Here is a 23,735-nt window from a genome sequence, read left to right as displayed (position 1 = left end):
ATTGAGCGGGGTACGTGTATTTCGGGGGTGCGCGGGAAGTTACACACGCGATTGAGCGGGGTACGTGTATTTCGGGGGTGCGCGGGTAGTTACACACGCGATTGAGCGGGGTACGTGTATTTCGGGGGTGCGCGGGAAGTTACACACGCGATTGAGAGAGGTACGTGTATTTTTCGGGGGTGCGCAGGAAGTTACACACGCGATTGAGCGGGGTACGTGTATTTCGGGGGTGCGCGGGAAGTTACACACGCGATTGAGCGGGGTACGTGTATTTCTGGGGTGCGCGGGAAGTCACACACGCGATCTCATCAGGGTACGTGTATTTCGGGGTGCGGGGGAAGTATCCCACGCAACATCAGCAGGGTACGTGTATTCCAGGGGTGCGCGGGAAGTTCCACATGGAATTCCATCAGGGTACATGTATTACAGGGGTGCGCGGGAAGTTCCACACGCGATATCATCAGGGTACGTGTATTACAGGCGTGCGCGGGGAGCAGCACACGTGAATTGCACGTGTGGGTCCTCCCAGGTGTTCCCTCTACACACTCCACGGCCCCTGCAGGTGGCTCACACCACAGGGGCCTGCCCAGCACATGTCATGCAGGCACCCCATCCACCATGGCCATGCCCACCAGCCAATCCACATGTCAACTTGCACTACTGCCCACCAACGCATGCCCCCCTGCAACCCCAGCCACCAGGGGCACCCTCCACCAGGCCCCCACCCATGTCTCCCACCACCCCCACCCCCAGTCACCAGGGGCAGCCTCCACCAGGCCCCCACCCATGTCTCCCACCACCCCCACCCACCAGTCACCAGGGGCACCTGCCAGCAGGCCCCCACCCATGTCCAACTCATGTTCCCCACCACCCCCACCCCCCAGCACTGTGGGGCACCTGCCAGCAGGCCCCCACCCATGTCCAACTCATGTTCCCCACCACCCCCACCCCCCAGCCACAAGGGGCAGTCTCCACTAGGCCCCCACCCATGTCTCCCACCACCCCCACCCCCCCAAACAGTGCAGGGGCAGCCACCACCAGGCCCCCACCCATGTCTCCCACCAACCCCCACCCCCCAGCAGTGCAGGGGCAGCCTCCACCAGGCCCCCACCCATGTCTCCCACCACCCCCACCCCCCAGCAGTGCAGGGGCAGCCTCCACCAGGCCCCCACCCATGTCTCACACCACCCCCACCCCCCAGCCACCAGGGGCAGCCTCCACCAGGCCCCCACCCATGTCTCCCACCACCCCCGCCCCCCCATTCACCAGGGGCAGCCTCCACCAGGCCCCCGCCCATGTCTCCCACCACCCCCACCCCCCCAGTCACCAGGGGCAGCCTCCAGCAGGCCCCCACCCATGTCTCCCACCACCCCCACCCCCCAGCAGTGCAGGGGCAGCCTCCACCAGGCCCCCACCCATGTCTCCCACCACCCCCACCCCCCGTCACCAGGGGCACCTGCCAGCAGGCGCCCACCCATGTCCAACTCATGTTCCCCACCACCCCCACCCCCCAGCACTGTGGAGCACCTGCCAGCAGGCCCCCACCCATGTCCAACTCATGTTCCCCACCACCCCCACCCACCAGCCACCAGGGGCAGCCTCCACCAGGCCCCCACCCATGTCTCCCACCACCCCCACCCCCCCAGCAGTGCAGGGGCAGCCACCACCAGGCCCCCACCCATGTCTCCCACCACCCCCACCCCCCAGCAGTGCAGGGGCAGCCTCCACCAGGCCCCCACCCATGTCTCCCACCACCTCCACCCCCCATCAGTGCAGGGGCAGCCTCCACCAGGCCCCCACCGATGTCTCCCACCACCCCCACACCCCCAGTCACCAGGGGCAGCCTCCACCAGGCCCCCACCCATGTCTCCCACCACCCCCACACCCCCAGTCACCAGGGGCAGCCTCCACCAGGCCCCCACCCATGTCTCCCACCACCCCCCCCCTCAGTCACCAGGGGCAGCCTCCACCAGGCCCCCACCCATGTCTCACACCACCCCCACCCCCCCAGCAGTGCAGGGCCAGCCTCCACCAGGCCCCCACCCATGTCTCCCACCACCCCCACCCCCCCAGTCACCAGGGGCAGCCTCCACCAGGCCCCCATCCATGTCTCACACCACCCCCACCCCCCCAGTCACCAGGGGCAGCCTCCACCAGGCCCCCACCCATGTCTCCCACCACCCCCACCCCCCAGCAGTGCAGGGGCACCCACCACCAGGCCCCCACCCATGTCTCTCACCACCCCCACCCCCCAGCAGTGCAGGGGCAGCCTCCACCAGGCCCCCACCCATGTCTCACACCACCCCCACCCCCCAGCCACCAGGGGCAGCCTCCACCAGGCCCCCACCCATGTCTCCCACCACCCCCACCCCCCAGCAGTGCAGGGCCAGCTTCCACCAGGCCCCCACCCATGTCTCACACCACCCCCACCCCCCAGTCACCAGGGGCAGCCTCCACCAGGCCCCCACCCATGTCTCACACCACCCCCACCCGGCAGCAGTGCAGGGGCAGCCTCCACCAGGCCCCCACCCATGTCTCCCACCACCCCCACCCCCCAGCACTGCAGGGGCTGCCTCCACCAGGCCCCCACCCATGTCTCACACCACCCCCACCCCCCAGCCACCAGGGGCAGCCTCCGCCAGGCCCCCACCCATGTCTCCCACCACCCCCACCCCCCCAGTCACCAGGGGCAGCCTCCACCAGGCCCCCACCCATGTCTCCCACCACCCCCACCCCCCAGTCACCAGGGGCAGACTCCACCAGGCCCCCAACCATGTCTCCCACCACCCCCACCCCCCAGCAGTGCAGGAGCAGCCTCCACCAGGCCCCCACCCATGTCTCCCACCACCCCCACCCCCCAGTCACCAGGGGCACCTGCCAGCAGGCCCCCACCCAGGTCCAACTCATGTTCCCAACCACCCCCACCCCCCAGCACTGTGGGGCACCTGCCAGCAGGCCCCCACCCATGTCCAACTCATGTTCCCCACCACCCCCACCCCCCAGCAACCAGGGGCAGCCTCCACCAGGCCCCCACCCATGTCTCCCACCACCCCCACCCCCCCAGCAGTGCAGGGGCAGCCACCACCAGGCCCCCACCCATGTCTCCCACCACCCCACCCCCCCCAGTCACCAGGGGCAGCCTCCACCAGGCCCCCACCCATGTCTCCCACCACCCCCACCCCCCAGCAGTGCAGGGGCACCCACCACCAGGCCCCCACCCATGTCTCCCACCACCCGCACCCCCCAGCAGTGCAGGGGCAGCCTCCACCAGGCCCCCACCCATGTCTCACACCACCCCCACCCCCCAGCCACCAGGGGCAGCCTCCACCAGGCCCCCACCCATGTCTACCACCACCCCCACCCCCCAGCAGTGCAGGGGCAGCCTCCACCAGGCCCCCACCCATGTCTCACACCACCCCCACCCCCCAGTCACCAGGGGCAGCCTCCACCAGGCTCCCACCCATGTCTCCCACCACCCCCACCCCCCAGTCACCAGGGGCAGCCTCCACCAGGCCCCCACCCATGTCTCCCACCACCCCCACCCCCCCAGTCACCAGGGGCAGCCTCCACCAGGCCCCCACCCATGTCTCACACCACCCCCACCCCCCCAGTCACCAGGGGCAGCCTCCACCAGGCCCCCACCCATGTCTCCCACCACCACCACCCCCCAGCAGTGCAGGGGCAGCCTCCACCAGGCCCCCACCCATGTCTCACACCACACCACCCCCCCAGCAGTGCAGGGGCAGCCACCACCAGGCCCCCACCCATGTCTCACACCACCCCCACCCCCCAGCCACCAGGGGCAGCCTCCACCAGGCCCCCACCCATGTCTCCCACCACCCCCACCCCCCAGTCACCAGGCGCAGCCTCCACCAGGCCCCCACCCATGTCTCCCACCACCTCCACCCCCCCAGTCACCAGGGGCAGCCTCCACCAGGCCCCCACCCATGTCTCCCACCACCCCCACCCCCCAGCAGTGCAGGGGCAGCCTCCACCAGGCCCCCACCCATTTCTCCCACCACCCCCACCCCCCCAGTCACCAGGGGCACCTGCCAGCAGGCCCCCACCCATGTCCAACTCATGTTCCCCACCAACCCCACCCCCCAGCACAGTGGGGCACCTGCCCGCAGGCCCCCACCCATGTCCAACTCATGTTCCCCACCACCCCCACCTCCCAGCCACCAGGGGCAGCCTCCACCAGGACCCCACCCATGTCTCCCACCACCCCCACCCCCCAGCAGTGCAGGGGCAGCCTCCACCAGGCCCCCACCCATGTCTCCCACCACCCCCACCCCCCAGCAGTGCAGGGGCACCCACCACCAGGCCCCCACCCATGTCTCCCACCACCCCCACCCCCCAGCAGTGCAGGGGCAGCCTCCACCAGGCCCCCACCCATGTCTCCCACCACCCCCACCCCCAGCCACCAGGGGCAGCCTCCACCAGGCCCCCACCCATGTCTCCCACCACCCCCACCCCCCAGCAGTGCAGGGGCAGCCTCCACCAGGCCCCCACCCATGTCTCCCACCACCCCCACCCCCCAGCAGTGCAGGGGCAGCCTCCACCAGGCCCCCACCCATGTCTCACACCACCCCCACCCCCCCAGTCACCAGGGGCAGCCTCCACCAGGCCCCCACCCATGTCTCACACCACCCCACCCCCCCAGTCACCAGGGGCAGCCTCCACCAGGCCCCCACCCATGTCTCACACCACCCCCACCCGCACAGTCACCAGGGGCAGCCTCCACCAGGCCCCCACCCATGTCTCCCACCACCCCCACCCCCCAGCAGTGCAGGGGCAGCTTCCACCAGGCCCCCACCCATGTCTCACACCACCCCCACCCCCCCAGCAGTGCAGGGGCAGCCACCACCAGGCCCCCACCCATGTCTCACACCACCCCCACCCCCCAGCCACCAGGGGCAGCCTCCACCAGGCCCCCACCCATGTCTCCCACCACCCCCACCCCCCCAGTCACCAGGGGCAGCCTCCACCAGGCCCCCACCCATGTCTCCCACCACCCCCACCCCCCAGTCACCAGGGGCAGCCTCCACCAGGCCCCCACCCATGTCTCACACCACCCCCACCCGCACAGTCACCAGGGGCAGCCTCCACCAGGCCCCCACCCATGTCTCCCACCACCCCCACCCCCCAGCAGTGCAGGGGCAGCTTCCACCAGGCCCCCACCCATGTCTCACACCACCCCCACCCCCCCAGCAGTGCAGGGGCAGCCACCACCAGGCCCCCACCCATGTCTCACACCACCCCCACCCCCCAGCCACCAGGGGCAGCCTCCACCAGGCCCCCACCCATGTCTCCCACCACCCCCACCCCCCCAGTCACCAGGGGCAGCCTCCACCAGGCCCCCACCCATGTCTCCCACCACCCCCACCCCCCCAGTCACCAGGGGCAGCCTCCACCAGGCCCCCACTAATGTCTCCCACCTCCCCCACCCTCCAGCCACCAGGGGCAGCCTCCACCAGGCCCCCACCCATGTCTCACACCACCCCCACCCCCCCCAGTCACCAGGGGCAGCCTCCACCAGGCCCCCACCCATGTCTCCCACCACCCCCACCCCCCAGCAGTGCAGGGGCAGCCTCCACCAGGCCCCCACCCATGTCTCCCACCACCCCCACCCCCCAGCCACCAGGGGCAGCCTCCACCAGGCCCCCACCCATGTCTCACACCACCCCCACCCCCCCAGCAGTGCAGGGGCAGCCACCACCAGGCCCCCACCCATGTCTCCCACCATCCGCACCCCCCAGCCACCAGGGGCAGCCTCCACCAGGCCCCCACCCATGTCTCACACCACCCCCACCCCCCCAGCAGTGCAGGGGCAGCCACCACCAGGCCCCCACCCATGTCTCCCACCACCCCCACCCCCCAGCAGCCAGGGGCAGCCTCCACCAGGCCCCCACCCATGTCTCCCACCACCCCCACCCCCCAGCAGAGCAGGGGCAGCCTCCACCAGGCCCCCACCCATGTCTCACACCACCCCCACCCCCCCAGCAGTGCAGGGGCAGCCACCACCAGGCCCCCACCCATGTCTCCCACCACCCCCACCCCCAGCAGTGCAGGGGCAGCCTCCACCAGGCCCCCACCCATGTCTCCCACCACCCCCACCCCCCAGCAGCCAGGGGCAGCCTCCACCAGGCCCCCACCCATGTCTCACACCACCCCCACCCCCCAGCAGTGCAGGGGCAACCACCACCAGGCCCCCACCAATGTCTCCCACCACCCCCACCCCCCAGCAGTGCAGGGGCAGCCTCCACCAGGCCCCCGCCCATGTCTCCCACCAAACCCACCCCCCAGCCGCCAGGGGCAGCCTCCACCAGGCCCCCACCCACGTCTCACACCACCCCACCCCCCCAGCAGTGCAGGGGCAGCTACCACCAGGCCCCCACCCATGTCTCCCACCACCCCCACCCCCCAGCCACCAGGGGCAGCCTCCACCAGGCCCCCACCCATGTCTCCCACCACCCCCACCCCCCCAGTCACCAGGGGCACCTGCCAGCAGTCCCCCACCCATGTCCAACTCATATTCCCCACCACCCCCACCCCCCAGCACTGTGGGGCACCTGCCAGCAGGCCCCCACCCATGTCCAACTCATGTTCCCCACCACCCCCACCCCCCAGCCACCAGGGGCAGCCTCCACCAGGCCCCCACCCATGTCTCCCACCACCCCCACCCCCCAGCCACCAGGGGCAGCCTCCACCAGGCCCCCACCCATGTCTCACACCACCCCCACCCCCCCAGCAGTGCAGGGGCAGCCACCACCAGGCCCCCACCCATGTCTCCCACCATCCGCACCCCCCAGCCACCAGGGGCAGCCTCCACCAGGCCCCCACCCATGTCTCACACCACCCCCACCCCCCCAGCAGTGCAGGGGCAGCCACCACCAGGCCCCCACCCATGTCTCCCACCACCCCCACCCCCAGCAGTGCAGGGGCAGCCTCCACCAGGCCCCCACCCATGTCTCCCACCACCCCCACCCCCCAGCAGCCAGGGGCAGCCTCCACCAGGCCCCCACCCATGTCTCACACCACCCCCACCCCCCCAGCAGTGCAGGGGCAACCACCACCAGGCCCCCACCAATGTCTCCCACCACCCCCACCCCCCAGCAGTGCAGGGGCAGCCTCCACCAGGCCCCCGCCCATGTCTCCCACCAAACCCACCCCCCAGCCGCCAGGGGCAGCCTCCACCAGGCCCCCACCCACGTCTCACACCACCCCACCCCCCAGCAGTGCAGGGGCAGCTACCACCAGGCCCCCACCCATGTCTCCCACCACCCCCACCCCCCAGCCACCAGGGGCAGCCTCCACCAGGCCCCCACCCATGTCTCCCACCACCCCCACCCCCCCAGTCACCAGGGGCACCTGCCAGCAGTCCCCCACCCATGTCCAACTCATATTCCCCACCACCCCCACCCCCCAGCACTGTGGGGCACCTGCCAGCAGGCCCCCACCCATGTCCAACTCATGTTCCCCACCACCCCCACCCCCCAGCCACCAGGGGCAGCCTCCACCAGGCCCCCACCCATGTCTCCCACCACCCCCACCCCCCAGCAGTGCAGGGGCAGCCTCCACCAGGCCCCCACCCATGTCTCCCACCACCCCCACCCCCCAGCACTGTGGGGCACCTGCCAGCAGGCCCCCACCCATGTGCAACTCATGTTCCCCAGCCAACATGTCATCACAATCGAGATCCCTGGTCCCTATGGTCAGCCTCCAAATGCAAAACACCCACCCGAGTATTGCATCCACCCACTCATAATTTGCAATTACATCACAGAACACCAATTGCAAGTTCCGAAACAAACACATTTCCCTCATATACACCCAATTGGTGTCAGTGAATCTCAAAACACATATCATGAAATGCATGAAACCAATGAGATACCACACATTGAAGTTCACCAAAAATAATATGTATTAAAGGAAACATCAATAGAATAAAAAATGAAGAAACAGAAACGTGAATGTACAAAAATGAAAAGAAGCATGTCCGTCAAAAAAAGCAAAACCAAAAATAAAAGTCCAAAGTAATGTCCAAAGTCAATGTCCACAAAACAAAATCCAATGGGAAATAAAAAAGAAAGCCATTTCTCCATGGTTAAAAATAGAAAAAATAATACAATCCAACTGTCAACTATGTACATGGGAACAATCCAGGGTCCATCATCCCAACAAAATAAAGGAAACCTATCTAACTACACTAACTAATAAAATAAACTATATACAAAAATGTGGCCAATGTCCGAAAGGTCCAAATAAAATAAAAACAAAAATGAAACCTAACACTACCTAGAAACTATGTACAAGGGCAGCGGGCTAGTTTCACGGCTCACTTGTGGATGTTCCGGGCCAGGGCATCATCGAACTCCTCCTCAATGTCCCGGAGGCGGTCCTCCTCCATGGCCCCGAGGGTCCGCAGGGCCGTCGACGTCTCCACCTCCAAACCCCTGTGGATTGCCTCGAGGCACTTGGCCCACCTCAGGGCCCTCCGCATGGAGTTCTCCGCCCTGACCATTGTGAGCCGTGCCTCTTCCGCCCGCTGCCGCTCCGCATCTATGGCGTGGCCCAACCGCTGCCACACGGAAGACACTCTCTGTCCTGGGTCCTCCTGCCCTCCGGCCGATGCCTGCCCCTCCGATGTCGAAGGCCCCGAGCCTTCATGGCTCCCACCATGTTGCTGCTGCTGCTGTGCCTCTGCCCGTGCCCTGCCTCCTGCTGCCTGCACATCCTCCGCCGGCTGGGGTGCAGTCGTAGATGTGGCCACCCCTGCTGGACGTCCGACTCCCGACTGTGGCAGGGATGCCTCCTCCACCAGCCTGGCCGCACCGTCAGAGGCAGCTCCACAGGGCACCCAGGTGACTGATGGGTGGGAAGATGGCACAGAGGACGACTGGCGCGTAGGGGGTCCAGTTGAGGAGGGGGTCGGAGCAAGCCCCATCAGACGGAGGAATCCGGCCTGGGTGACCTGTCCCAGCAGGCTGACGTGGTCAACGAGCCATTCGAGATGACGTGCAGTCTCTCCATGAAAAGACTGCAGGTCACCTCGCATGGCCCGTTGACGCAACGCCACACCAGCCAGGACAGGCTCAACCCGGACCTGGATAGCCACGTCCGCAGGCAGAGGAAGGCCAGTTGACGTGAGCTCATGCCCTGCCTGAAAACGGGTCTGGACGTAGGCATCCCTGCTGGTGCAAGATGATGCAGGGACAGGATCGGGGACAGGATTGCACACAGGCACCTCCGCGGCGGCCTCTGCTGCCTCCTGTCCCTGGTCCTGCACTGCACCACTAGCACCAGTGGGATCCCCACCTCCAGACCCTGTCTCTGGTGCTTGCACGGCCTCCTCCTCCACCAAACCCCCCACCAACCTGGATGACTCCGTGCCATCTTCCCCTGTTGGGCCCTGTGGGGTCCCAGCTGCCCCTTCTGCTGCCGAGGAGTCCAACTCCAACCTCCGCCTCTTGGACCTCCCCCCGGCAGCTGCGGCCTGGGACGCGGCACCGGATTCCTCACTCCCCGACGAAATGACAACACAGGAGGGGAGCCGGGCCTTGCGTCTCCGGCTGGCGGTGGGATCCCCGCCGCTGTGCTCCACAGCACCTTCTCCGCCCTCTTCATCAGTTGACGCTGCAGACAGGGAGAAACAAAACACAGGCATCAGGGCACTGTACAATGGACACATACACACATGACAGTTGTACATGAGTGGCATTGGCAAACCTCAGACATGTCATCACAATCCCCAACACACATGTCATTACAACTCGCACACATGAGCCATACCACAGCCATATCGCAACTGCCACCACCATCCATACACATACAACAGCATGAGCAGCCAAAGGTGAGCCAGACATCACATGCAACACAGGAAGTGCACCACACATGTACACACACCACCACACTTGCATGCATGTGTACACCTCTGCCAAGTGTCGCACTGTTCAGACGGGCATCCATGTCACATCTGCCAATCAGGCTTCCACATACCGCTGTCACATGCATCCATGTTGCATCACTGTTGCACCCTTGGCAAATACACACACATGCACATGTACACAGTGCTGATACATGCAGCCGAAAACAACATACATGCGTGACATCACAGACATGTCTACTTACATACACATTCATCCAAACATGTGTGCCCACACAACTGCATTTGGCATGCAAGCCTACACACACAAGCACCATCCATGTCTCACACATTACAGCCCTCGCATGTGTCAGCCCCACGGCCCTGTACACCCCCACCCATACTCGACCCCATACAAACAGATGTGCAACCTGCACACTACTGAATAATCACCACACGCACTGCTCACAATCAGGATGCATGTACACTCACCGCTCGACTCCAGACAGGTCTGCTTCTCAAGGACCTGGACGTGGAGCGCTGGGGATATGCGTTCCAGGACCCTCATCTGTTCTTCCGACAAGTGGCCCCGGCACCCCTTGGCATCCGCTGCCTTCAAGAGGCGCCGGGCCTTGTTCAGGGTCCTGGACCTGAAGTCCTCCCAGCGCTTCCTGACATGTTGTAAGTCGCGGACTGCCACCCCCTCCGTGTTGATGGCAGTCACGATGTCAGTCCAGATCCGAGTCCGTCCTTCCTTGTCGGCGCGGGAACATCCGAAGAGGGCATCATACTGCCCCAGGACTTGCTCCACCAGGACACCAACTTCGGTGGCACTGAAGCTGGTGCCCCTCTGCCTCTCTGGCCGGGGGTTGTCAGTGGTCACAGATGGTGTTTGCCCCGACATGACAACCCCAGAGGCAGGAGTGGGTGGGCAACTGGGTCCTGGGGCTGGGCTGTGGAGCGATGGAATCCCAGTCGGGAGTCTTCGGTTCCAGCAGGGGTGGTCACGGCAACAGCACCCCTGGCTGATGTGCAGGCAGCAAATGGCAGTGCACGTGGGCAGCAGGCAGTCAGGCAGCAGCAGATGGCAGGTGGGAGCATGCTCAGGGCTCTGGGGGGCAGTAGTTCGGCCTTCTGGGCAGGAGCGTGGTCTTCCGTGTGCTTACGCGTGGCCAGCTTGATACGGAGTGATTTGGCACGTGAAAAATCTGCACGTCAGCGTGTAATTCGAGGAAAGGCCCTTAGCGCGTAAGCGCGTCTGCACGCATACGCATTTTCATTGGACAGAAGGCCCCTCAAGCGCAAGCGCCCCGGTGACGTGACGCGTACAGACGTGCATGGGCCCTTTCCTCGTATTACACGCGGACGTGCAGTTTCCACGCGCGCTTACGCGCATGGCCCTTTCCTCGTATTACACGCGGACGTGCAGTTTTTCACGCGCGTTTACGCTCATGGGCCTTTCCTCGTATTACACGCGGACGTGCAGTTTTTCACGCGCGTTTACGCACATGGCCCTTTCCTCGTATTACACACGGACGTGCAGTTTTTCACGCGCGCTGAAATGCCCATGCACGTCTGTACGCGACACGTCACAGGGGCGCTTGCGCTTGAGGGGCCTTCTGTCCAATGAACATGCGTATGCGTGCAGACGCGCTTACGCGCTAAGGGCCTTTCCTCGAATTACACGCTGACGTGCAGATTTTTCACGTGCCAAATCACTCCGTATCAAGCAGGCCACGCGTAAGCACACGGAAGACCACGCTCCTGCCCAGAAGGCCGAACTACTGCCCCCCAGAGCCCCGAGCACGCTCCCATCTGCCATCTGCTGCTGTCTGACTGCCTGCTTCCCACGTGCACTGCCATTTGCTGCCTGCACATCAGCCAGGGGTGCTGTTACCGTGACCACCCCTGCTGGAACCGAAGACTCCCGACTGGGATTCCATCGCTCCACAGCCCAGCCCCAGGACCCAGTTGCCCACCCACTCCTGCCTCTGGGGTTGTCATGTCGGGGCAAACACCATCTGTGACCACTGACAACCCCCGGCCAGAGAGGCAGAGGGGCACCAGCTTCAGTGCCACCGAAGTTGGTGTCCTGGTGGAGCAAGTCCTGGGGCAGTATGATGCCCTCTTCTGATTTTCCCGCGCCGACAAGGAAGGACGGACTCGGATCTGGACTGACCTCGTGACTGCCATCAACGCGGAGGGGGTGGCAGTCCGCGACTTACAACATGTCAGGAAGCGCTGGGAGGACTTCAGGTCCAGGACCCTGAACAAGGCTCGGCGCCTCTTGAAGGCAGCGGATGCCAAGGGGCGCCGGGGCCACTTGTCGGAAGAACAGATGAGGGTCCTGGAACGCATATCCCCAGCGCTCCACGTCCAGGTCATTGAGAAGCAGACCCGTCTGGAGTCGAGCGGTGAGTGTACATGCATCCTGATTGTGAGCAGTGCGTGTGGTGATTATTCAGTAGTGTGCAGGTTGCACATCTGTTTGTATGGGGTCGAGTATGGGTGGGGGTGTACAGGGCCGTGGGGCTGACACATGCGAGGGCTGTAATGTGTGAGACATGGATGGTGCTTATGTGTGTAGGCTTGCATGCCAAATGCAGTTGTGTGGGCACACATGTTTGGATGAATGTGTATGTAAGTAGACATGTCCGTGATGTCACGCATGTATGTTGTTTTCGGCTGCATGTATCAGCACTGTGTACATGTGCATGTGTGTGTATTTGCCAAGGGTGCAACAGTAATGCAACATGGATGCATGTGACAGCGGTATGTGGAAGCCTGATTGGCAGATGTGACATGGATGCCCGTCTGAACAGTGCGACACTTGGCAGAGGTGTACACATGCATGCAAGTGTGGTGGTGTGTGTACATGTGTGGTGCACTTCCTGTGTTGCATGTGATGTCTGGCTCACCTTTGGCTGCTCATGCTGCTGTATGTGTATGGATGGTTGTGGCAGTTGCGATATGGCTGTGGTATGGCTCATGTGTGCGAGTTGTAATGACATGTGTGTTGGGGATTGTGATGACATGTCTGAGGTTTGCCAATGCCACTCATGTACAACTGTCATGTGTGTATGTGTCCATTGTACAGTGCCCTGATGCCTGTGTTTTGTTTCTCCCTGTCTGCAGCGTCAACTGATGAAGAGGGCGGAGAAGGTGCTGTGGAGCACAGCTGCGGGGATCCCACCGCCAGCCGGAGACGCAAGGCCCGGCTCCCCTCCCGTGTTGTCATCTCGTCGGGGAGTGAGGAGTCCGGTGCCGCGTCCCAGGCCGCAGCTGCCGGGGGGAGGTCCAAGAGGCGGTGGTTGGAGTTGGACTCCTCGGCAGCAGAAGGGGCAGCTGGGACCCCACAGGGCCCAACAGGGGAAGATGGCACGGAGTCATCCAGGTTGGTGGGGGGTTTGGTGGAGGAGGAGGCCGTGCAAGCACCAGAGACGGGGTCTGGAGGTGGGGATCCCACTGGTGCTAGTGGTGCAGTGCAGGACCAGGGACAGGAGGCAGCACAGGCCGCCGCAGAGGTGCCTGTGTGCAATCCTGTCCCCGATCCTGTCCCTGCATCATCTTGCACCAGCAGGGATGCCTACGTCCAGACCCGTTTTCAGGCAGGGGATGAGCTCACGTCAACTGGCCTTCCTCTGCCTGCGGACGTGGCTATCCAGGTCCGGGTTGAGCCTGTCCTGGCTGGTGTGGCGTTGCGTCAACGGGCCATGCGAGGTGACCTGCAGTCTTTTCATGAAGAGACTGCACGTCATCTCGAATGGCTTGTTGACCACGTCAGCCTGCTGGGACAGGTCACCCAGGCCGGATTCCTCCGTCTGATGGGGCTTGCTCCGACCCCCTCCTCAACTGGACCCCCTACGCGCCAGTCGTCCTCTGTGCCATCTTCCCACCCATCAGTCACCTGGGTGCCCTGTGGAGCTGCCTCTGACGGTGCGGCCAGGCTGGTGGAGGAGGCATCCCTGCCACAGTCGGGAGTTGGACGTCCAGCAGGGGTGGCCACATCAACAACTGCACCCCAGCCGGCGGAGGATGTGCAGGCAGCAGGAGGCAGTGCACTGGCAGAGGCACAGCAGCAGCAGCAACGTGGTGGGAGCCATGAAGGCTCGGGGCCTTCAACATCGGAGGGGCAGGCATCGGCCGGAGGGCAGGTGGACCCAGGACGGGGTGTGTCTTCTGTGTGGCAGCGGTTGGGCCAGCAGATAGGTGCGGAGCGGCGGCGGGCGGAAGAGGCGCGGCTCACAATGGTCAGGGCGGAGAACTCCATGCAGAGGGCCCTGAGGCGGGCCGAGTGCCTCGAGGCAATCCGCAGGGGGTTGGAGGAGGTGACGGCGTCGTCCCTGCGGACCCTCGGGGCCATGGAACAGGACCGCCTCCGGGACATCGAACAGGAGTTCGATGATGCCCTGGCCCAGAACACCACGGAGTGAGCCGCTGGACTTGCCCGCCGCCTTTGTATATAGTTATATAGTTAGTGTTAGGTTTCCTTTATTTTTTTTTTATTTGGTTGCGATTGGACAATGCGCCACGTTTTTGTATGTAGTTCAGTTTGTTGTTAGTTGTCAAAGTTAGGTTTCATTTGGTTGGGCTCATGGACCCGGGATTATCTTGTAAATAGTTCTTCAATGGATTTTTCTTTTTTATGGAGTTTTTTCATCGCCATGGAGCAATGGTTTTTGTTTATCATTTACCCTTGGATTTCTTTTCTGACTGTGACTTTGGACACCATTTATTTTGATTGTGCTGTGTGTTTTTTATTTTTTTCATGGACATTCATCTTCTTTTGGTGGGGGTCTGCTGGCAGGTGCCCCACAGTGCTGGGGGTGGGGGTGCAGGGGTACATGAGTTGGACATGAGTGGGGGCCTGCTGGCAGGTGACCCACAGTGCTGGGGGGTGGGGGTGCAGGGGTACATGAGTTGGACATGAGTGGGGGCCTGCTGGCAGGTGCCCCACAGTGCTGGGGGGGTGGGGGTGGTGGGGAACATGAGTTGGACATGGGTGGGGGCCTGCTGGCAGGTGCCCCACAGTGCTGGGGGGTGGGGGTGCAGGGGTACATGAGTTGCACATGGGTGGGGGCCTGCTGGCAGGTGCCCCACAGTGCTGGGGGGTGGGGGTGGTGGGAGACATGGGTGGGGGCCTGGTGGAGGCTGCCCCTGCTGGCTGGGGGGTGGGGGTGCAGGGGTACATGAGTTGCACATGGGTGGGGGCCTGCTGGCAGGTGCCCCACAGTGCTGGGAGGTGGGGGTGCTGGGAGACATGGGTGGGGGCCTGGTGGAGGCTGCCCCTGGTGGCTGGGGGGTGGGGGTGGTGGGAGACATGGGTGGGGGCCTGGTGGAGGCTGCCCCTGGTGGCTGGGGGGTGGGGGTGGTGGGAGACATGGGTGGGGGCCTGGTGGAGGCTGCCCCTGGTGGCTGGGGGGTGGGGGTGGTGGGAGACATGGGTGGGGGCCTGGTGGAGGGTGCCCCTGCACTGCTGGAGGGTGGGGGGAGACATGGGTGGGGGCCTGGTGGAGGCTGCCCCTGGTGGCTGGGGGGTGGGGGTGGTGGGAGACATGGGTGGGGCCCTGGTGGTGAGTGCCCCTGCACTGCTGGGGGGTGGTGGGGTGGGAGACATGGGTGGGGGCCTGGTGGAGGCTGCCCCTGGTGGCTGGGGGGTGGGGGTGGTGGGAGACATGGGTGGGGGCCTGGTGGTGGGTGCCCCTGCACTGCTGGGGGGTGGGGGGGGTGGGAGACATGGGTGGGGGCCTGGTGGAGGGTGCCCCTGCACTGCTGGGGGGTGGTGGGAGACATGGGTGGGGGCCTGGTGGAGGCTGCCCCTGGTGGCTGGGGGTGGGGTGGTGGGAGACATGGGTGGGGGCCTGGTGGGAGACATGGGTGGGGGCCTGGTGGTGGGTGCCCCTGCACTGCTGGGGGGTGGGGGTGCTGGGAGACATGGGTGGGGGCCTGGTGGAGGCTGCCCCTGGTGGCTGGGGGGTGGGGGTGGTGGGAGACATGGGTGGGGGCCTGGTGGTGGGTGCCCCTGCACTGCTGGGGGGTGGGGGTGGTGGGAGACATGGGTGGGGTCTGGTGGAGGGTGCCCCTGCACTGCTGGGGGGTGGTGGTAGACATGGGTGGGGGCCTGGTGGAGGCTGCCCCTGGTGGCTGGGGGGTGGGGGTGGTGGGAGACATGGGTGGGGGCCTGGTGGTGGGTGCCCCTGCACTGCTGGGGGGTGGGGGTGGTGGGAGACATGGATGGGGGCCTGGTGGAGGCTGCCCCTGGTGGCTGGGGGGTGGGGGTGGTGGGAGACATGGGTGGGGGCCTGGTGGTGGGTGCCCCTGCACTGCTGGGGGGTGGGGGTGGTGGGAGACATGGGTGGGGGCCTGGTGGAGGCTGCCCCTGGTGGCTGGGGGGTGGTCGGAGACATGGGTGGGGGCCTGGTGGTGGGTGCCCCTGCACTGCTGGGGGGTGGGGGGGTGGGAGACATGGGTGGGGGCTTGGTGGAGGCTGCCCCTGGTGGCTGGGGGGTGGGGGTGGTGGGAGACATGGGTGGGGGCCTGGTGGTGGGTGCCCCTGCACTGCTGGGGGGTGGGAGACATGGGTGGGGGCCTGGTGGAGGCTGCCCCTGGTGGCTGGGGGGTGGGGGTGGTGGGAGACATGGGCGGGGGCCTGGTGGTGGGTGCCCCTGCAATGCTGGGGGGTGGAGGGGGTGGGAGACATGGGTGGGGGCCTGGTGGAGGCTGCGCCTGGTGGCCGTGGGGTGGGGGTGGTGGGAGACATGGGTGGGGGCCTGGTGGTGGCTGCCCCTGCACTGCTGGGGGGTGGTGGTAGACATGGGTGGGGGCCTGGTGGAGCCTGCCCCTGCACTGCTGGGGGGTGGGGGTGGTGGGAGACATGGGTGGGGGCCTGGTGGGAGACATGGGTGGGGGCCTGGTGGTGGGTGCCCCTGCACTGCTGTGGGGTGGGGGTGCTGGGAGACATGGGTGGGGGCCTGGTGGAGGCTGCCCCTGGTGGCTGGGGGGTGGGGGTGGTGGGAGACATGGGTGGGGGCCTGGTGGTGGGTGCCCCTGCACTGCTGGGGGGTGGGGGTGGTGGGAGACATGGGTGGGGTCTGGTGGAGGGTGCCCCTGCACTGCTGGGGGGTGGTGGTAGACATGGGTGGGGGCCTGGTGGAGGCTGCCCCTGGTGGCTGGGGGGTGGGGGTGGTGGGAGACATGGGTGGGGGCCTGGTGGAGGCTGCCCCTGGTGGCTGGGGGGTGGGGGTGGTGGGAGACATGGGTGGGGGCCTGGTGGAGGCTGCCCCTGGTGGCTGGGGGGTGGGGGTGGTGGGAGACATGGGTGGGGGCCTGGTGGAGGGTGCCCCTGCACTGCTGGGGGGTGGGGGGAGACATGGGTGGGGGCCTGGTGGAGGCTGCCCCTGGTGGCTGGGGGGGGTGGGGGTGGTGGGAGACATGGGTGGGGCCCTGGTGGTGGGTGCCCCTGCACTGCTGGGGGGTGGTGGGGTGGGAGACATGGGTGGGGGCCTGGTGGAGGCTGCCCCTGGTGGCTGGGGGGTGGGGGTGGTGGGAGACATGGGTGGGGGCCTGGTGGTGGGTGCCCCTGCACTGCTGGGGGGTGGGGGTGGTGGGAGACATGGGTGGGGTCCTGGTGGAGGGTGCCCCTGCACTGCTGGGGGGTGGTGGGAGACATGGGTGGGGGCCTGGTGGAGGCTGCCCCTGGTGGCTGGGGGTGGGGGTGGTGGGAGACATGGGTGGGGGCCTGGTGGGAGACATGGGTGGGGGCCTGGTGGTGGGTGCCCCTGCACTGCTGGGGGGTGGGGGTGCTGGGAGACATGGGTGGGGGCCTGGTGGAGGCTGCCCCTGGTGGCTGGGGGGTGGGGGTGGTGGGAGACATGGGTGGGGGCCTGGTGGTGGGTGCCCCTGCACTGCTGGGGGGTGGGGGTGGTGGGAGACATGGGTGGGGTCTGGTGGAGGGTGCCCCTGCACTGCTGGGGGGTGGTGGTAGACATGGGTGGGGGCCTGCTGGAGGCTGCCCCTGGTGGCTGGGGGGTGGGGGTGGTGGGAGACATGGGTGGGGGCCTGGTGGTGGGTGCCCCTGCACTGCTGGGGGGTGGTGGTGGTGGGAGACATGGGTGGGGGCCTGGTGGAGGCTGACCCTGGTGGCTGGGGGTGGGGGTGGTGGGAGACATGGGTGGGGGCCTGGTGGTGGGTGCCCCTGCACTGCTGGGGGGTGGGGGTGGTGGGAGACATGGGTGGGGGCCTGGTGGAGGCTGCCCCTGGTGGCTGGGGGGTGGTCGGAGACATGGGTGGGGGCCTGGTGGTGGGTGCCCCTGCACTGCTGGGGGGTGGGGGGGTGGGAGACATTGCTGGGGGCTTGGTGAAGGCTGCCCCTGGTGGCTGGGGGGTGGGGGTGGTGGGAGACATGGGTGGGGGCCTGGTGGTGGGTGCCCCTGCACTGCTGGGGGGTGGGAGACATGGGTGGGGGCCTGGTGGATGCTGCCCCTGGTGGCTGGGGGGTGGGGGTGGTGGGAGACATGGGTGGGGGCCTGGTGGTGGGTGCCCCTGCAATGCTGGGGGGTGGAGGGGGTGGGAGACATGGGTGGGGGCCTGGTGGAGGCTGCGCCTGGTGGCCGTGGGGTGGGGGTGGTGGGAGACATGGGTGGGGGCCTGGTGGTGGCTGCCCCTGCACTGCTGGGGGGTGGGGGTGGTGGGAGACATGGGTGGGGTCCTGGTGGAGGGTGCCCCTGCACTGCTGGGGGGTGGTGGTAGACATGGGTGGGGGCCTGGTGGAGCCTGCCCCTGCACTGCTGGGGGGTGGGGGTGGTGGGAGACATGGGTGGGGGCCTGGTGGGAGACATGGGTGGGGGCCTGGTGGTGGGTGCCCCTGCACTGCTGGGGGGTGGGGGTGCTGGGAGACATGGGTGGGGGCCTGGTGGAGGCTGCCCCTGGTGGCTGGGGGGTGGGGGTGGTGGGAGACATGGGTGGGGGCCTGGTGGTGGGTGCCCCTGCACTGCTGGGGGGTGGGGGTGGTGGGAGACATGGGTGGGGTCTGGTGGAGGGTGCCCCTGCACTGCTGGGGGGTGGTGGTAGACATGGGTGGGGGCCTGGTGGAGGCTGCCCCTGGTGGCTGGGGGGTGGGGGTGGTGGGAGACATGGGTGGGGGCCTGGTGGTGGGTGCCCCTGCACTGCTGGGGGGTGGGGGTGGTGGGAGACATGGGTGGGGGCCTGGTGGAGGCTGCCCCTGGTGGCTGGGGGGTGGGGGTGGTGGGAGACATGGGTGGGGGCCTGGTGGTGGGTGCCCCTGCACTGCTGGGGGGTGGGGGTGGTGGGAGACATGGGTGGGGGCCTGGTGCAGGCTGCCCCTGGTGGCTGGGGGGTGGTCGGAGACATGGGTGGGGGCCTGGTGGTGGGTGCCCCTGCACTGCTGGGGGGTGGGGGGGTGGGAGACATGGGTGGGGGCCTGGTGGAGGCTGCCCCTGGTGGCTGGGGGGTGGGGGTGGTGGGAGACATGGGTGGGGGCCTGGTGGTGGGTGCCACTGCACTGCTGGGGGGTGGGAGACATGGGTGGGGGCCTGGTGGAGGCTGCCCCTGGTGGCTGGGGGGTGGGGGTGGTGGGAGACATGGGTGGGGGCCTGGTGGAGGGTGCCCCTGCACTGCTGGGGGGTGGTGGGAGACATGGGTGGGGGCCTGTGGAGGGTGCCCCTGGTGGCTGGGGGTGCAGGGGGACATACGTTGGTGGGCAGTAGTGCAAGTTGACATGTGGGTTGGCTGGGGGGCATGGCCATGGTGGATGGGGTGCCTGCAGGACATGTGCAGGGTAGGCCCCTGTGGTGTGAGCCACCTGCAGGGGCCGTGGAGGGTGTAGAGGGAACACCTGGGAGGGCCCACACGTGCAATTCACGTGTGGTGCTCCCCGCGCACCCCTGTAATACATGTACCCTGATGGAATCACGTGTCGAACTTCCCCCGCACCCCGAAATACACGTACCCTGATGGAATCGCGTGTGGAAATTCCCACGCACCCTTGAAATGCACGTACCCTGCTGAAATCGTGTGTGTAACTCCACCTGCACCCTGAAATACACGTACCCTGATGGAATCGCGTGTCGAACTTCCCGCGCACCCCTGGAAAACACGTACCCTGCTGATTTTGCATGTGTAACTTCCCCTGCACCCTGAAATACACGTACCCTGCTGATATCGCGTGTGGAACTTCACGCGCACCCCGAAAAACACGTACCCTGATGGAAGCGCGTGTGGAACTTCCCGCGCACCCCTGAGATACGCGTACCCTGCTCGCACGGGCCCAATCGTGTGTGGAAATTCCCGCGCACCCCTGAAATACACATACGCTGCTGAAATCGCATGTGTAACTTCCCCTGCACCCTGAAATACACGTACCCTGATGGAATCGCGTGTGGAACTTCCCGCGCACCCCTGGAATACACGTACCCTGCTGATTTCGCATGTGAAACTTCCCCCGCACCCCTAAATACACATACCCTGATGGAATCGCGTGTGGAACTTCCCGCGCACCCCTGAGATACGCGTACCCTGCTCGCACGGGCCCAATCGCGTGTGGAAATTCCCGCGCACCCCTGAAATACACGTACCCTGCTGGAATCACGTGTGTAACTTCCCCTGCACCCTGAAATACACATACCTTGCTGATATCGCGTGTGGAACTTCACGTGCACCCCTGAAATACACGTACCCTGCGGAAATCGCGTGTGTAACTTCCCCTGCACCCTGAAATACACGTACCCTGATGGAATCGCGTGTGGAACTTCACGCGCACCCCTGAAATACACGTGCCCTGTGGAAATCGCGTATGTAACTTCCCCTGAACCCTGAAATACACGTACCCTGATGGAATCGCGTGTGGTACTTCCCGCGCACCCCTGGAATACACGTACCCTGCTGATTTCGCGTGTGAAACTTCCCCCGCACCCTGAAATACACGTACCCTGCTGATATCGCGTGTGGAACGTCACGCGCACCCCTGAAATACACGTACCCTGCGGAAATCACGTGTGTAACTTCCCCTGCACCCTGAAATACATGTAACCTGCTGATATCGCGTGTGGAACTTCACACGCACCCCGAAATACACGTACCCTGATGGAATCGCGTGTGGAACTTCACGCGCACCCCGAAATACACGTACCCTGATGGAATCGCGTGTGGAACTTCCCGCGCACCCCTGAGATACGCGTACCCTGCTCGCACGGGCCCAATCGCGTGTGGAAATTCCCGCGCACCCTTGAAATACACGTACCCTGCGGAAAGCGCGTGTGTAACTTCCCCTGCACCCTGAAATACACCTACCCTGCTCGCACGGGCCCAATCGCGTGTGGAAATTCCCACGCACCCCTGAAATACACGTACCATGATGAAATCGCGTGTGGAACTTCCCGCGCACCCCTGAAATACGCGTACCCTGCTCGCACGGGCCCAATCGTGTGTGGAAATTCCCGCGCACCCCTGAAATACACATACGCTGCTGAAATCGCATGTGTAACTTCCCCTGCACCCTGAAATACACGTACCCTGATGGAATCGCGTGTGGAACTTCCCGCGCACCCCTAAATACACATACCCTGATGGAATCGCGTGTGGAACTTCCCGCGCACCCCTGAGATACGCGTACCCTGCTCGCACGGGCCCAATCGCGTGTGGAAATTCCCGCGCACCCCTGAAATACACGTACCCTGCTGGAATCGCGTGTGTAACTTCCCCTTCACCCTGAAATACACATACCTTGCTGATATCGCGTGTGGAACTTCACGTGCACCCCTGAAATACACGTACCCTGCGGAAATCGCGTGTGTAACTTCCCCTGCACCCTGAAATACACGTACCCTGATGGAATCGCGTGTGGAACTTCACGCGCACCCCTGAAATACACGTGCCCTGTGGAAATCGCGTATGTAACTTCCCCTGAACCCTGAAATACACGTACCCTGATGGAATCGCGTGTGGTACTTCCCGCGCACCCCTGGAATACACGTACCCTGCTGATTTCGCGTGTGAAACTTCCCCCGCACCCTGAAATACACGTACCCTGCTGATATCGCGTGTGGAACGTCACGCGCACCCCTGAAATACACGTACCCTGCGGAAATCGCGTGTGTAACTTCCCCTGCACCCTGAAATACACGTAACCTGCTGATATCGCGTGTGGAACTTCACACGCACCCCGAAATACACGTACCCTGATGGAATCGCGTGTGGAACTTCACGCGCACCCCGAAATACACGTACCCTGATGGAATCGCGTGTGGAACTTCCCGCGCACCCCTGAGATACGCGTACCCTGCTCGCACGGGCCCAATCGCGTGTGGAAATTCCCGCGCACCCCTGAAATACACGTACCCTGCTGGAATCGCGTGTGTAACTTCCCCTGCACCCTGAAATACACGTACCCTGATGGAATCGCGTGTGGAACTTCACACGCACCCTTGAAATACACGTACCCTGCGGAAAGCGCGTGTGTAACTTCCCCTGCACCCTGAAATACACCTACCCTGCTCGCACGGGCCCAATCGCGTGTGGAAATTCCCACGCACCCCTGAAATACACGTACCATGATGAAATCGCGTGTGGAACTTCCCGCGCACCCCTGAAATACGCGTACCCTGCTCGCACGGGGCCAATCGCGTGAGGTACTTCTCGCGCACCCCAGAGATACACGTAGCCCGCTTGCTGTGCTGGTACAGGGTTAGCGCAGCCCTTTGCGCTGGATTGGGTATATTGATGGCTTTTCCCTGCGCGAGAGGCGTTCTTGGGGGCGTAACTGGCGCTGCTGCAGGGTCGCTGCGCCACTGTGCGCCACGGCTGGTTTTGGTGGCTGGAATCCATGAATACGCTGTGCGCGGAAATGGATTTTTGCGCACGCGGCTGGTGCAGGGATTCGCACGCGCACACTGTGCGCCAGCCGCGTGCGCCACTTGTGCGCTGAATTCTATGAATTACCCCCTTAGTCTTTTGAGAGATTAAGATCTGGAGTGGCCAGATAATTGAAACCTGTGCCCTTCCATTAGCTGGCCCCTTTTGACAATGTTCTTTCATAATCAGCTATTTGCTTGGACTAAGGTACGCAGGCCAATGGGGGATGTCACAAATGCCACATCAACCATTAAAGCATCACAAAGAGCTGTTTACATAATTCATGTGCTGAGCACGGGAACACAATTTGAATTACAACGCACGACCAAACATGTATTTCCCTTGGTTTGACACAGCATATGTTCTTTACCAATGCACTTATATGCTTAAGTGAATATTAAGCATAGCTCTGGAACTATCACAATAAGACATTCAAAATGTTATACATTAATCAGAAATCATTAAAATTAGAAAAATGCACAACTTTATGAAACAGTCTGCCAAATTGGTATGTTGCATACTGAGGTGTATGTCTGCAAGCACAGATTCCAATTACCTTGATTTCATTGAGTTTTCCTTTTGCTACTTTGAATTATAAAAGAAAAACATATTTAGCATGTAAAGCATCAAGGAGCAGTTTATGGCCCAATTTTTTCTGATCACACATATAGAAATATGAACATCCAATGAAGATTCTGTGTGTGTTTTCAATGTGAGTGTCTGACTGCTGGGTAAACCAATGGAAGGAGCAGACCAGTCACATAGTGTGACATAACTATGACATAAGCATGGAAATAGTGGACTCACAGAGGAGCGGAATCTGACATTGGAAGCGCTGCAGGGAAGAAGAGTACAGTGTTCATAAGGGATTTAGAACCAATTTAACATGAGGCAGTCCTGACTTCACAGAAGGGACCAGGGGATGCCTGCTGACTGAGGCTTCCCTGGAAACCCTCGAGGTTTCTCATTGCTATAGGCCTTAAAATAAAATGTCACATGTGAG

This window comes from Ambystoma mexicanum, chromosome 4q (assembly GCF_040938575.1).
Source record: "Ambystoma mexicanum isolate Mex_15411 chromosome 4q, UKY_AmexF1_1, whole genome shotgun sequence".
Lineage (NCBI taxonomy): Eukaryota > Metazoa > Chordata > Amphibia > Caudata > Ambystomatidae > Ambystoma > Ambystoma mexicanum.
This window is presented reverse-complemented; position numbering follows the sequence as displayed.